The sequence below is a fragment of the Nycticebus coucang genome, chromosome 17 (assembly GCF_027406575.1).
Source record: "Nycticebus coucang isolate mNycCou1 chromosome 17, mNycCou1.pri, whole genome shotgun sequence".
Taxonomy (NCBI): Eukaryota; Metazoa; Chordata; class Mammalia; order Primates; family Lorisidae; genus Nycticebus; species Nycticebus coucang.
The window spans coordinates 28,297,488-28,313,837 of NC_069796.1; positions in this window are offsets into that span (position 1 = coordinate 28,297,488).

A 16,350-nucleotide genomic window follows, 5' to 3' on the forward strand; every position below is an offset into this window, starting at 1 on the left:
TCATGAAGGCATTTTTAAATTTTTTCATTTTATAAGTAGTTAATACATTCGCATGTTTCTAAAATCAAATGCAATATCAAAATCTTTATAGCTACCAGCCCCACTCCCCATCCACCCAAATCTGCCCCTGGAATATGACCACCCTTTGGGGTATATGTGTGTTTGTGTGCATGTCTTTCCAAAGTTCCTAGAGTACAGGTTTCATTTTTAACTTTTATACATAAAATGTAATATATTGTACAAACTGTTCTGTACTTTGATTTTGCTTCCAGAAAATAATTTGAATGTGATGGTCATAAATTGTCACCATTAATTTGAACTGAATGTTATGAGGCCACATAGCATTTGCTTCTGCGATGGATTTGTTACATGGTGACAACTTCTGTTAGTAAAGACATTTTGGGGACCTCAAAAATATAATTGACTATTATTGAAGCAAACATGATGACAGGGTCCTTAACTACATGTATAATCTCAATACCGTCAAATTCTTTAGAAAGGAATTAATGGCATTTTTGGATATTAAAATGCTCATCTTGACAGGGCCAACAATTCAGAATTGATCTCTGCTCTAATAATGTCTTTGACCTTCACAAACCCTTACTTGGTAGCTTAGTTTTCTATATTACGTGACTTAGCTCTTTTGCAGGTTTTCTTTTCCTGAACAGTAAATATGTTATCAGGCAGTAAAGATAGTCATTTGGAAAGATCTGTTACCAAATAATTGTTCATTGTTCTGTTAAATAAGAAGAAAAATCAGCATCTGATTTTTAACTTAGACAGATGAAAGAAGAGATTGTTTTACTGAGGAATAAATGTAAAGGCCTAAAGGCCTAGTTTAAAACATCCCAAATTGTAGAGACTTATGAGACAGCTGCCGAGGAATGAAGTGGCATTCTGTTATACTTACAAAACTATACTGATGAAACAAGGGAATACAGAGATGTCACTTTAACTTAGTGATACATATAAACACTATATTTTTTGAGTAATTAAAACAGGTGCATTTAAAATCTATTATATAATTCTGCATTAAGCTTTTATATTTTTTTTTCCACAGAAGGCAATATTACCTGACTGAAAATGTAAGAGGATAATGCAAGTAAAAGTGAAGGTTTTTCTATGTAGTATCTATAACCCAAATGCCTTTAAGGTTAAAGTGAAAAACACTGTGGCTGCCCCAGAGGCACAAAACATGCAGGTGCAGCAGGTGAGATGTTGTGGAATTTGGGCGGCGATGGACGTTCTGTCTAATTGTGACCCCAATGGCAACTCCATCAACCATACATCCTCTTATTGATTCTCTGTTGTCCACTCGGCACCACACTGTGCATTTTCCTTTTTCAGTTTAATCCTCACAATAGTTCTCAGAATAATGTCATATTTTCTTTAATAAACAGACATGGAAACTGAGGCCATAATTGATTAAGTAACCTGTCCTGGTTCACACAGCTGGTGTGCTGTAGAGTTAAGATTTAAGTAAAAAGCTGCCTGAATCTGGAGCTCCTTTGTTTCTGCTCTATCTTACAGCTTCCCATTTGGTGGTGGTGGGGGGGGGGGTATAGAAAGCCAGGATCCAGAGGACACCGTGGATGTGTTTGACCTACCATTCAGCTTGCTTCTGCTGAGCGTTTATTCTGGACAGAGCTAAGTTGGCTGATGTTTATTCAGTTAGAGCCTCCCCAGGCTTTCATCTCTGCTTTCCACGACTCTGCTAGTCTTGCTGTGCAGCACTATGTTGACTAAGGCAGGATTTTTTTCCTATGTACCTGGTTACAAATCACTAGACTTCAGCCAGGACAAGACCATTCAGAATTCCTGATGCCAGAAGTAACCTTTCTCTTTCATCGCAGCTCAGTGAAGACACAGAATCTATCCACACTAATGAGGACATTGCATAACCACTTGATTATTCAGGCCACTTTCCCCACACAGACTTGCCATAAAATAACTTTGTCAGTGCTGAAATACCCCTGAATTTCAGAGTCAAGACCATTATGCCTAGTTAATAGATTGGAAGCTACAAAAATGAAATGTCCACCTGTACGGGCTAATAGTCCAACCAAAAGAATAAATACTGGATAGGCAAATTATAAAGTCCCTCTGTTTTTAGCACAAAAAAAAAAAAAAAAAAAAGCTGGAATACATCTCTAGACAGCAGCCTCATGTGTGGGCCACTCCGGTTCCATTTTCAGATTAGCCCTGGGCAGTTCTTTTTTCCAGGAGTGGGCGCAAAAGATGGGGTCCCTTCCTATGGTCTGGATGGTCACATGAGAGGCTGTGGTGCCATCCCTGTGGAGCCCTCAGCTGGGACAGCCTTGTCCTGGAGGGAATATCCCATAGTAAAGCTGGACCCAGAAAGAGACTTGTCTCTCCTCTCCCCACCCAGCAGGCAGTATGTGTGCACAGGTAAGATGAAAACAGCCAACAAAATATTTGTAGCTCCATGGACCTTGATATGACACGTTTTGGGGGAAACAAAGGCTTCACCAGATTTTACATCATGTGGCCAAGATACCCTGATTGCCCTGCCACCTCCTCCTTCAGGGCACCCGTGGCCCTGCGTGTCAAAGGAACCTTGTGTGCTTTGCCCTAGTGATATTGCTCAGAGGGGACCGCTGAGTATGGAGAATAGTCAACTTAGAATCTCTCGTTTGTGCTTAATTACTGAAGGCATATCTCTCCAGGAGCCAGCTGTGATTATGGGTATTACAGAATAAATGGACAAAATGACATCCGTAGAAACAACAAAGACATTTCTTATCCCTTCTTAGTCCTGATGACTTGCTTACTGCCCCCACCCCATTCTTACTAACGTCATAGCCATTGTGTGTATAACTCATGTACCCTGCCTATTCTGAGTCCAGAAGCCGCCTAGACTTTCTGTTGTCAGCAGGCCCTGGTTGGAGCCTCCAAAAGATACCAGTGTGGTTCTTTCTGCCTCCGTCTGCCCCACAGCCTCTTTCAGATGCTAGCCCTGCTGCCGAGTTTGCAGCAACAGATGGAGATGATGAGGGATACCAGCAATGATTCATGCCCCCAGGCGGCAACACAGTCAGCATCTGCATCAAGCAGCAAACCACCTGGCACTGGCGCACAGATGCCAGGATATCCGAGTGTCAAGTTCAATTTGACATCCAATTGTCCATTTCTCTCTTCCTCTCTCATCCCAGAAGCTGCCAAAGGTCTGAGCCATATTTGGGGTTCCATTCCACACAGAAATGTACTCAATTCAATACAATCAATATGTATTATCTGTATAGGTCGGTACAAAAGCGGAGATTATTCAGTTTTGATATCCATATATGTGCTATTGCTTTATCACCCAAACCTGGGCTTTATTTATAAGACCAGTTCTGAAGAATTTGGTGAACATAAGATTAGAATGATAAAATCTTATGTAAAATGGTCCTATATATAAAAAGAGATACTTCAAACAGAAAAAAAACTCTACAACAACAAAGGAGCTACAATACTTGCACTTACCTGTGATGTTCACTGATTAGTAAACACAGATCAAGAACTTGTTTGGGAACAAAACTCTCAAGTGGAAACTCTAAGACTATGAAAACACATATTGCCTACAAACAAAACTCTCCTACACTCAGACCTCCATCAGTGGGGCTTTCCCTCCATCCCTTTCTCAGTTCTTCCGCAACTTCTGCTACTCAAACTCCCACAAATGCCACTTTTTCTTATTTTATTCAAGAAGGGCGAAATTGATGTATATACAATGCGGAATTGAAGACCTATAGCTGAATTTCTGTTTGTTTTTTGTTTTGTTTTGTTTTTTTTTAATCTTCAGAATAACACAGGGGTGCAAATGTTTTGGTTACATGAATTGTTTTTGTACACTTTGAATCAAAGTTGCGTTTCAAACACCAAAACGTGAATCTGCCTCAATTCTTTTGTTTTGATTCTTGCATCAAAGGCTCAACTTGACACCAGTCAAAAATAACTCAGGGCCAAAAGTTAATATAAAAATGAAAATAAATACCTTTGAGCTTACTCATGTATTTATGAAAATAAATATCTTTGATTGGTTGAACTTAGGTTCAAACTGGGCGTTGCCACCACCCCCAACAACTTTCTTTATAGATCTACTAAATAGTGCGTCAACCCAACAACCCTCAAGTTTACTTCCCTTTCCAATTCTCACGCCCATTGAAGTGGCTCCAGTACCCATTTGCAAGAAGATTACATTTAATAGGAGATAAATAAAATGTTAAAGAGACAGTACTAAGAAAATGCATTGTTTTCTTTTTCGCTTTCCTTGCAGTTTTCGTACCATTCTAATATGCTGATGACCTACTTCAAAAAATATTTTTCTTCCTTTACTTCCCCATTGAGTTATTTCCTGTCTTCTTAACATAGGAATATTTGATACAAGCTATATAGGGTTTAAAATACAAGTTTTTAGTATTGGTTTTGAGAAGTTATTATTATATAACTCATGAGTTTGAAGTACAAAGTTAACATAAAATTTCCACTCTTTTTCATTAATAATTATGGCCTATTTAAAATATGCAAGAATTTATTTCTCTCCCTTGTTAGTCGACTAGAATCCCAGAGGCTTTTTTATAGCCTCTTGAGTATTTGGACTAGAAATTGAAGGCAGAGAAGTTTGAAATCTTTGATTCCCGTCTAGTGCTTCCAATTTATCAATTAATCTACTCCACATTAAATTCAGGCTTGTACTTTAATGAAAAAAGCATTGCACCAAAATATTTACTGAATTAATTATTCATTCGTTTAAAGGAAGAGACTTCATGAATAAATCTTAATAATGTATATTTTTAGAAACTATTTTGCTTTTGCAAACTAAATAATTAATAATGAAAAATATCAGTTTATATATATTTCATATCTTTCTGATAACCCATTATTACTATATTGACCTTAAGAATATCAAATAATTATGTTTTATAGTTTCACTGCATTTTTCTAATATCAATGTTTGTATTTTTGCATGCTACATAAGACAAATATTTCTAAGAGGTTTATTAAAAGAGGGCTTGCAATAAGAAGGGAAAGAAACTATTATTGCTCATAATTATCCTTCTTTTCTTGTACACTTGACCCTTAGCCAATGTGCAGTTAATTTAGGGAAAGGTCACTTTGTCTCTAAATACTTCTCATATTTGTCAATTCATACAAGACGCTTTAATAAGGAAGGGGAAAGCAAAGTGAGGTGTTTGTGCTATTTCACTATTATTTTTAGCAGCTAACTATTTATTTAATCTTCACTCACTCTGCACTGTTACTCAGGAAACATTATCTCCTTTGAGCTTCATTAATTCTAAAGTAAGTATCATTGTTTCCATTTACAGATGAGCAAAATAAATTTCAGAGAGATTCATTTTGTTCTCCAAAATTAAAACGTATAGAATTGAGCTGGGACTCAAGCTGCAGATGGGTCTAAAATGTCCATCTATGCCCAGAGAATACAGGTTCCCCAGTGCCCGGGAAGTTAGGCAGGATGGAGTGTGTATCTACCCTCCTACCATTAAAGATTCTCCAGGAAGCTCCCTGGGAAGGCTGAGATGCATTTATACTGGTATCATGTCAACAAAGGCAGAATACTTCTGGCAGGAAAGTTTTCTTCTTTCCTTCCCCTTCACTTCCTCCTTGCCTCCTTCCTTCCTTATTTCTTTCACCACACACGAATACCTCCCTTGAGGCCATACGCCAGGATAACCTCTCCACGTGTTCAAACACTGTCTCAACAGCACCAAGCTACGGTAAATGACTAGATTGTCCATAGGCCACATTTCATGATTTTACCACAGTAAAACATCCTAAAATAGAGAATTTGTGTATTATGAAAAACAGACTCACAGTTAGTGGAGTTGGGGGTACAGTTCTACAAGAAAGGCTTTACAACTCCAGAGAATGCATTTCTTTTGAAATGAAATCATGTGTTTACATGTCTCTTAAATACATAACTCACTGAGCTGACTTTAGTGAATAGGAGTAAGTTTATCAAACCCATCAGTTTATGTTTCTGTTGTTTCTACCCTCAGAACTCTTTGACATATTTAACTTATTATCTTATTATTATTGAATAAAATAAGTTTTGACAGAAAAATATGGAAAAGTGCCAAATGCATTTATGAAAAAGTACACACTCTAGGACAATTTGTAAAAATATTTTTCGTAATAAAAAGTCCTATTGTGTGCGGCGGTGCCTGTAGCTCAAGCGGCTAAGGCTCCAGCCAGATACACCAGAGCTGGCAGGTTCGAATCCAGCCTGGGCCTGCCAAACAGCAATGACAACTATAACCAAAAATAGCAGGGGATTGTGGCGGGCGCCTGTAGTCCCAGCTACTTGGGAGGCAGAGGCAAGAGAATCACTTAAGCCCAAAAGTTTGAGGTTGCTGTGAGCAGTGAGGCCATGGCACACTACCCAGGGTGACAGCTTGAGACTCTGTCTCAAAAAAAAAAAAAAAAAAGAGAGAGAAAAGAAAGAAAAAATCCTGTTGTGAGTCAGTTGCAGTTATTATTTCTCTGATGATTCTCTATTCAGAAAAGAAATTTGAACTTTAAATTCATTTACAGGAAAAAAAAAAGCTGTATGGAAACTGAAGATCTTTAAGTGGAATTTCCTCAGGAGGATGTTATTCTCTTCCTTTTTCTTCCTGTGCTTTTATATATTTTCTGTATTCTCTTTTTTTCCTCAGCTCTTTCAATACTAGTGTCTCTTTCTTTGGACGGAAACTTGCTCTTTAATTAAGAGGACTCTAACCTGTAGTCTTTTATTTCTCTCGTTCTATGTGACGATCTCTCCTCCATATGAGCGGGACAGCAGAATTCATTTCTTGTTCTAAATGATTTCTTCAGAATCTTTAGAAACAAAAGACATCATAATAATACAACATTTTGTGACATATTTATAAAATTCCCACAGATATCATAAAATCTGTTTTAAACACAGTCATTTTTTAGAAAAATCATTTTATCTCAGAATAGCTCAAAGTTGCCTGCATTTTGGCTTTCTACATGAAGTCAAATGCAGTTTTAAAATCAATGTATTTTGAAAATTGGAAACTGGAAATTGCCTCCCAAATCAATGGATTTATTGTTGTTTGAAATTAATACTTAAGCTAATTCTCCATTTCCATAAGAATCTACACTGAGTTTTGAAGATTCAAGTTATTGTTTGAATTAGCATACTATAAAATCCCATAAAGAATCAGAATTTGTATCATGTGTAGTATCACCATCACTTCTCTTCTTAAAACTCTCCGAAGTTTTTCAAATTGACTTAGCATAACACCTAAATTCCTTACCTCGGGGCATGAGTGACCTGGGCGGGGTGAGGGGGTTGCTACTTTTCTGGCTTTTCACTCATGCTCTGGTCCCTTCTGCTCCCACCACAGCAGCCCCAGCTTGGCCATGGGAGCAGGCCAGCCTGGCTCCTGAATTTGCATCTCTGCCCTGGTTACTCCCTGAACTTGGAACATTTGTCTTGGAGATCTCCTTACAGTTGGCTCCTTTTTATAATCCTGATCTCACCACAGTTGTCTCCACATCAGAGAAACTTTCCTGACCTCACAATGGCAAATAGCCTCTCTGCCACTCCCATCAAGTTATTTTCATTTTCCTCTCTGTTTATTCCCAAGAGATAATTGTTTCTGATATAGCATCTCATATACTTGAGATATGGCATATTCTGTTTACAAGGAATCTGGTATATACTTATCTCCTCTCAAAAATAATATGTTTCAAAAGGAAAGAAACATTTCCTAGCTGTCTCGCTCCGTGTTTTGCCCTTGGGTTCTGGGAGAAGAACTGGAGGAATTTATGCATTTGCTCAGGGATCTCAATGCCAAGGGCATGAACCTGATTAGAGAGAGAATCTCAGGCTCTGTGTCCTTCTCTCCATTTTTATCTTCTTACTCCCTCCCTTTAATCTCTCTCCTCTATTAATTCTCCATTTATTTATTTTAACCCTGTGGATTGGGAATTTCATCTCATACTGGGTCATTCATCATTTCACCCCCATTGCTCCTTACTCATGCACTGCAAGTTTTCCATCTTTGCTTTAGCTGAATGTTTGCTCAATACTAAGAAGTGTGGGGAAAAAATACTTCCCCTTGTAATGATGACAAAACACAAAAGACCAAACCCCATATTAAAAGTGCCCCTCGTCAGCAAGGATAATATGGCTTACTTCTTTCTTCTCCCAGCTCTTCATGGAATTGTGGTAGAGGCTCCTTTTCCAAGGAGTGTTATTCCTTCCAGAATGTGAAAATAAACCATGTCTCTGGTTGTCTTTGTATTGTCGCCCAATCTGTACTCCAGTTCTTTCCTACATTTGAAGTTTCAGGACTGTGACTTAGGACGCTCTGCATTTCTGTGAAATCCGAACAGCTCTGGGGTCTGTCGATGATCCTTGTGGGCTCAGGACTCCGCCTCATCAAAGGATTGAGAGCAGATTTTGAGACTGAGTGATCTGCACTAGCAAATCTTACTAGGTACAGAATTTCGATAGGGTTCTTACTGCAGAGATAACAGTTCCTGATTAAATCACAAGGACATATCGGTTGGCCCCATGTCTTTATCTTTCCAATGTCCAAAGCTTGGAAACAAAACTTATAAAAAAAAAAAAAAGGATGCCTCGTTTACACAGGTTTAGAATTAATGGAAATGGGTAACTTTAAATCATAATGCCCTCAAACTATGTGGGAATGACAGGCAAAGGAGCCGCTACTAAGCAGAAAATTAGATGACTATGTCCCAAGGGCAAGGACATCCCTAGCCAATGAACCTTTATTTTTCGATGGTAAAATTCACCCTTCCATTGCTACAGGAAAACGCAGGCCATTCTCCCAATGTACACATGTTACTGTGATCCAGTTCTAGGCAGATAGTAACTGCCATTTGAATAATAGTATAGTGTGCATATATCAGTGATTTGTTTTAGAGGGTAGAGTATTCTGGCTTATTTCAACTACAGAGTTTATTAAACTACATTTTGTAAAATCTGTACTAGGGCAAATTAAAAACTTGCATTCTGTGCCAGAGCAGCTATAAAACCCTGAATTCTTATAAATGTGCATCAGCAATTAATGGTCAAGCTAAAAAGACAAAAAGAGAATTAAAATGATCGCAGCCTTGCAAAGTCTTGATCTCACTCTGGTTTCATAGTTTTTTGTTCGTTTTCAACACCAAGTATGTGAACGTTGCAACTACAGTATAATATACTTGTACTTTGCAACTAACCTGGAAAGTAGTTGCAAAGAACAACTATCATGGAGAAGTAACACACAAAGGCAGCATCTTTTAAGCAAACAAATGAAAGTGACTAGCCACACCTAATGACTAATGCCTAATTGATATATTTATTAAATCTGTCATACATGTAAATATAAAAGTGAACTGGGTTATGCATAAGCAAATTGTTGGATGTAGACTTTCACCTTACCCTTTGCTACTTCCAAACCAGCTCGCCTTCTTTACTGTAAGCTTATACTACCAAGCAGCCCAGACAACTCTGGTGGGCAGGTCTCCCAGAAGACATTGATGAAATGTCTCTTCTTACTTCTGTTTTTATCTCCATGTAGACCATTATTCCCCTATAATGGCGGCATACCTTCGTGATGAATATACAAAATATGGCTGGACTACAAGTTATATTACTTCCATCATTACATTAAAATGTACAATGAGATTTGGGGATGGCTTTTTGGTACCAGCAGCCACACACATGCAAACTGTGTCAGGACGAACTATGAATATGATTCATCTCCGTTAAAGTTTACTGAGAACTACTTCAGGCACTGTGCTAGGACTGGGGATGCAAAGTTGACAAAACCTGATCTCAACCCCAACCATCTCATCCATTGCACATAAGTGAGAGAGATAATTTTTTGTGCCACCAGTGACCATTCAGCCCTTGCTCCTAAATTCTGGCAACTCACAAAGTTTGGGGTTTAGATAAAATTTTGTGCAATTCAATTTAAGAAGTAAATGCCTAATTTTAATCTTGAATGATATGTCTCAACAAATGACACAAACTTTATTCAAATATTTTTATTTGGGGGATATTATAGGAAAAGAATAAGGATATTCACTTTAAGCTGACTCAAGGATCTAAACACCAAACAACATTGCACTCACCACGAGGGTGTGGGGGTTCACCCATAGATTGCATTCCAAAGTTTTTATATCTATATTTCTTTATTCTGACAAAAAACATAGAGAACAGTCTGATTATTTACTTATAGACCGTCTGTGTTGGTTTCTTCTGCCCTAGTGCCTTACTGGGTGAGGTGATGAAAGCCACTTGTACCTAGTTTGTGCAAGGGGAGGGAGGTCTGTACCACAGAAGAAAAACCCCAAATTATGAATCCCTTGGGGATGCTTGGCAAAGTTTTCTACCTTCCCCTCAGGTGAAGGAAGAAATCTTATCTTTCTAATATGAACAAATTCTCTCTGCAGAAAGAAGGGGGAGGTCTCCAGTACCATTACTCTTTTTAATCTAAATGAATGGCTCCAGAGGAGATAAATTTATACCTCCCTTCCTTAAATATCTAAATTTAACTTTCAAGGTGTTCTTGCCATTCATTCACCTTTGAACGCAAGTTGCTAGCACTCTCTGTGAAGAAGACATGACAATATTCACGGGACATTGTCTCCGGACATTGCACTGTCATCCTTCTGCAGATCACCACAGTTGTCACACACTATCAGATGTGCTATGCCAGTGTCCAGAGCACTAAATAGGTTAACTGTCCAGGCCGAGAATGAACCACATTTTCTCTCTGTTTCTGTTTCAAAATGTCTTATTTTCTTGTAATCTTTGGTTTTAGGTTGAGTGTACTTCTCCTTTCAAAGTTCTCTTACCTGTCAATAACTCGTGCAATAAGGTTTTGAAGTCCCATTTTTATATTGATTTAGAAAGAAGCAATATAATACTTATTTTAAAAAGTAAGAAGCAAGTCTGACTCAATGCTTTTGTCTAGAAATTGCTTCCAAACTTTCACTGTGAGTTCTGATGGCATGCTACTCTACCCACTCTACTGTCTCAACAACAACAACAACAGAAAAAGAAAGAAGAAAGAAAGAAAAGAAACGAAGGAAGGAAGGAAAAAAATACTGCCCATCTATATGTTTCAGTTATTTCTTCCCTCCTACTTAACTTTGCAATCCATAACCATTTGAAATTTTATTGTTTCGGCCGAAATGTGACATTTTTTATGCTAACCATACATGCTTACACATTTAAGAAAAATATTTCCTCCAAAATGAAAGTGTAATTATTAAAGCTTATTTTCAATTTGAATATAATTTCAACATTAGAATTTTATTTGACTAAGCCCTCAAATGATATATTTTCTCCTGACAGGGAAATTAATGTACCTGCTAATGATAGAAGCATTTGTCATTTTTATGACCGTGACATTTTCTCTCATCAATTCTCAACCAGGTCAGGAAGGCACAAACTGTTTTACAGAAATGTTTAGATGGTTGGAAATGCCAATACTTTATTGTTATTGGGAAGAAAATGAAGAAAGGACTTGGAGAATATAAATTTTTTTCTTATTACTATTATTTCTCTGATAAAAGATTCTATTTTGGTTGCATACTCTCTCTGAGTGCCTGATAGAATCAGATTATTGACCCTCCCAGGTAGAACTAGCCCGCCCAGGAAGGTTCAAGTAAATAGTGAATGGACCAATCTTTGTCTGACACTTTCCCAACCACCTGTCTGGGTAGAACTGACCCTCCCAGGGAGCAGTGAACCCTCCCTGCCTCTTTGACCCTTTAAAATCTGCATCCGCCATAGCCCACATGTGGATTTCCTCCTGGTCAGAAATTTTATGCCCCCTGCACCCAGGTGGAATAAAATCCTCTTTGATTGAACAGAACTGAGACTCCATATTCCTTTCATCTCGTGCCTCAAATAATCTTTGATCTTTGAGTCCGGAACCTCTCCGTGCCCTTATTACATGCAAATAGTATAATTTTTCTTGCCTTTATAATTTAACAATTATTTTATTATTTATCCAAATGTTCTACTGAAGTGTTTGCCTGATAAAAATACTGAAATAGAGATATTACAAAGTTGATTCTGCAAATATACCTCAGGAAGTTTTCACTGGACTCTCATTTGTTCTGATTAGGTATTGTTACCTAACCTACTACTGCCAAAATTTAGCAGCTAAAACAAACATTTTTTATTGTCCAGGAATATGAGAGTCCCCACAGAGGGATTTAACATTTGCTAGCTGGGGCTGGACAACCCACTTGTAAGATGGCGTCTTCATTCACTTATCTGGAGCTTCAGTGCTCTGGGCGTCCCCTTTGTCTCTCTGCAAAGTGTCATGTCTTCCAGGCCCTTTTCATGTGACAGGAGCTTTTCACAGCATGGCTGCCCCAGGGTAGATGAACTTCTTACGTAGCAGCTCAGGGCTCCAAAGCAAATGCTCCAAGATACCAAAGCAGAGTCTGGGAGGCTTCCTACAACCCAGCTTCAGAATTGGTCATGTTCCATTAGTCAGTCAGCAAGTCACTGGAGAGGGAGAATTCCTCTCTACCACTCAATGGGAATAATTGCCAAGAATATGTCATGCTTTTTAATCAACTGTACATTCAATATGCTTAGAAATTTGCTTCATCTCTTTTTCTCCTTAAAACTTGGGATTAAAGCAAGGTAAAGAAATAGAAGCTCTTCAACGCTTGAAACTTCAATCCTACTATTAGACCAAATTGAAACAAAATGATGTACCTAGCAATAAAGAGAAGAACGAAGAGTTGATTACTCTTTTCTCACGATGAAGGCAGGTGTTCTCCTGGAAAGAAGGTGGAAAATGCATGTCACAAAACACTTTTCATGAAGTTGCCTGTTAATCACTGGCAGAAAAAATAGGATGCTTGGCATGAAGCAAATGACGTGATATGGACATGTGTAAATCAAAAGTTGTATTGGGTAAAAGTATTGGATGAGAAACTTGAATCTCAAAAGAGTGTGTTTCATGGGCTTGTTTATGTTCTCGTGATTTTTATGTACTCTGAAGATCTTAGAACTTACATACAGGTAAAATCAGAATTTTTGTTTGTCACTGGTCCATAAAATAATCTAAAAATATAAAAAGAAAATTCTTTTAAAAATAAGAAAATGATAGCTATAATACATGTATAAATTATAACAAATAAAATTATTGATATTCTAATAGATAATATATAAATGTATTTTTATAAATCTAGCAATTCTCATCTTGTCATTGCTTCCTTGTCATCTGTGTCACCCTTTTATCTGTTTTTTAACATTTTTTAAAAATTTTTTATCATTCTTAATAGTTCTGATTTATATTTATTTTTTCTGCTGCTCAAGAGTTTTAATTTTCAAATGTGGGATTTTAGAATTTTTTTCCGTTCTCCTTTCCACTGTAGTGAAAACAATATTATCTTTTTGTAACCTGAAGCTAAACTCATCAATCAACAACTATTTTTTTCTTAACTAATCTTTGATGAATGGTTCTAAACAGTTGCTATTGCTCTGAAAATGACAAATGAAAATTTGTTGCTCTGTCTTTATTTCTCAACATTCTTCCCTTAGGCAGAGTCTGACTCTCCTGTCCTTGATAGCATATATTGATTTGAAGAATTTACAATTTTAATAATTATAGCTAGCTATGCATTCCTTGATTTTATTTTTCCCACTGTCTTCTATTTCAGCTAAAGGATTAAACAGTTATTCATTCTTTAAATGGTTTTGGTGTGTTCACTCTAGTCTTCCCATCATTGCACTAATTTCTGGTCATACCAAGTTGATTAAAATAGGCCTGTATGCCTGAAGGAACTCAGTCTATCCAAAGAGGAAGAAGAACAAAGCGCTATTATTATAAAACACATAAAATAACCCAAACCGAAAAATGCACTGGGGTTCAGTGGAGTTAGAGCAAATTGTTCATAGGGGATCATCTTTTCCAAATAAGCCAAATAAAAACAAACTGTCATGCTAAAGCCTTTGGGATTTATTCTGTAAACAAAGGCTAGACAAAGAGCAAGGGTGTATGTATTTAGAATTTTTAGATCTTTATCTTTCATTCCGTGAAAATTTTCAATATATTGTTGATAAAATTGCCTGTCTGTGGATACATGTATCTGTCTAACAAGCTATCCCTTTCCAAATCTTTCTATATAAGAAATGTGTATGAGATATATACTTTTTCCTTTTTAGAATCAGTTCCTAGAAATATTTTACCATGAAATAATTATTTATTTGTTATTTCCATCTTTCCTTAAAACAGATATTGTAGGCAGGCTATTTTTAGCCAATATTTTACCTGAAAAAGATACAGGTTGGACTAATACAGGAAATAACAATAATCAGCATTTATTGAAGCCTATTCATTTTTCGGGCACTTTGCTAATTACTTAATATTTTCTCAGTTTCTACAATAATCTATAAGATAGACATAATTGTTATATCTATTTTATACTGATGTCATAGAAGCACAGAGGAGGTAGAGGATCAAGTATTCTAATAAAGGCACCATGATGCCAGCCTGTATAATTCCAAAAGAGACACTCAAAACATGGTACTAGGTGTCACATAGATATGTTCCTATACTGTGATAATTTCTAAGCATATTGTATTCATTATTTTGTCATTAGCTTTACTTTATGCCTATTTATTATTTAGCTATATAATTCTGAAAATCTCCAAGCATCATTTTTATTGCACTAATAACCCATGCTTTTACTTATTGTTATGTAATTTACATACAGAAAAATGACCAAATTTTCAGGGCAACTTGATGAACTGTTACATGCACTTATATTTATGTTACCACCACCCAGATTAAAACATGTTCCTTCTCCCCAGGAGTTTCTGCGCACTATTTTCCAGCAAATGCAACCAGAAGTAACACCATCCAAAGCTCTGTTCCCACAAATTAGTTTTTCGTTCTAAGATTCAGATAAACAAAATTGTACAGTAGATACATCTCTGAGTCTTCCTTCTTTCATTCAACATAATGGCTTGGGGATTTATCCATGAATTTACATATAGGAGGAATTTTTTTATTGCCATATAGTATCCTGTTGTTTGAATAGGTCACAATTTTTAATCAAGTATATTATGGCTGGACATTGGAGTTTTTTTCAGTTTGGAGCTATTGTGAATAACTCTTATACATTCTTTGTGTGGCTGATGCTCTTTTTCCTCCTGACCATTTACTCCCAGGGTAGAATTGCTAGAACATAGGATAGATGCATGTAACATAGTACAGCAAAGTGCTGCCATGCAAAGTGATTTACTGTTTTATTTACACGCACACATGCAATGTATGAGAAGTATGAGAATTTTTTCTTTATAATTTATCTGGCACAGTCTTGTCTTCCTAATTTTAGTTTTTGTGATGTTTCATTTCGTGTTTTGTTTGTTTGTTTTGTTTTGCAGTTTTTGGCAGAGGCTGGGTTTGAACCTGCCACCTCCGGCCTATGGGGCTGGCGCCCTACTCCTTTGAGCCACAGGCACCTCCACTTTTCCTCTTTTTTCATTTCAGTTTTAACTTCCATTTCACTGACTTATCACTGGATCATGTAGATTGAATATTGCAGGAAAACTGTGATTTCTATTACTGAATTTTTAAGATCTAAAATTTCTACTTAGTCTTATTTCAAAGTTTCTATTTTTCTCCTGAAATGTTCCATCTCTTCACCAATTATATTTTTCTTTAAATTATTTAGCATGTGGTTAATGGTATAGTAAAATCTTAGCCTGCTAATTTTAATAATCTGTTTATCTGTGAGTCTGAATCTATTGATTGTTCCTCCTTATTCTGTCACTTTTTTGGCTTCTTCATATGGTTTATAATGATTTGACTATATTCTGGGGATAGTGTATAAGAGAACATTGGTGACTTAATATATGTGTTTTATTTGTTTTACAAAGAGTGCAAGTGCTTTCCTGGGTCTAGCTGCTTGGTTGAGAGTTAATTATTCAGATTCCTCTCACTAGATGTTGAGTTGACACTAGGTTGAAGTTATAAATCAATTTTACTTGTGTTTTACCCTAATCACCCCAGGTGCCACCTTTTGGATACATTTATAATTTGTGCAGGGAAAGGATTGGCACAGAGTTTGCATATTTTTAGTTTACCTTTTGGTTCAACTCTAAGTGGGCTGCAGAATCCCTATTTCTTTGTACTCCTCGGCCCTTCCTCTGTGCTCTCTGAACAAAACTAAAGAACTGAGAATTATTGACCCTGCTATTTGTCCTTGTATTTGACTCTCTTCCTGCTGCAATGCACCCTGCCAGTTGTTGTCAAAGGCTGAGTTAATTTCTTCTTTTGCAAGCAAATTTCTTCAAAATCTTTCATCATATCTGGACCTGTA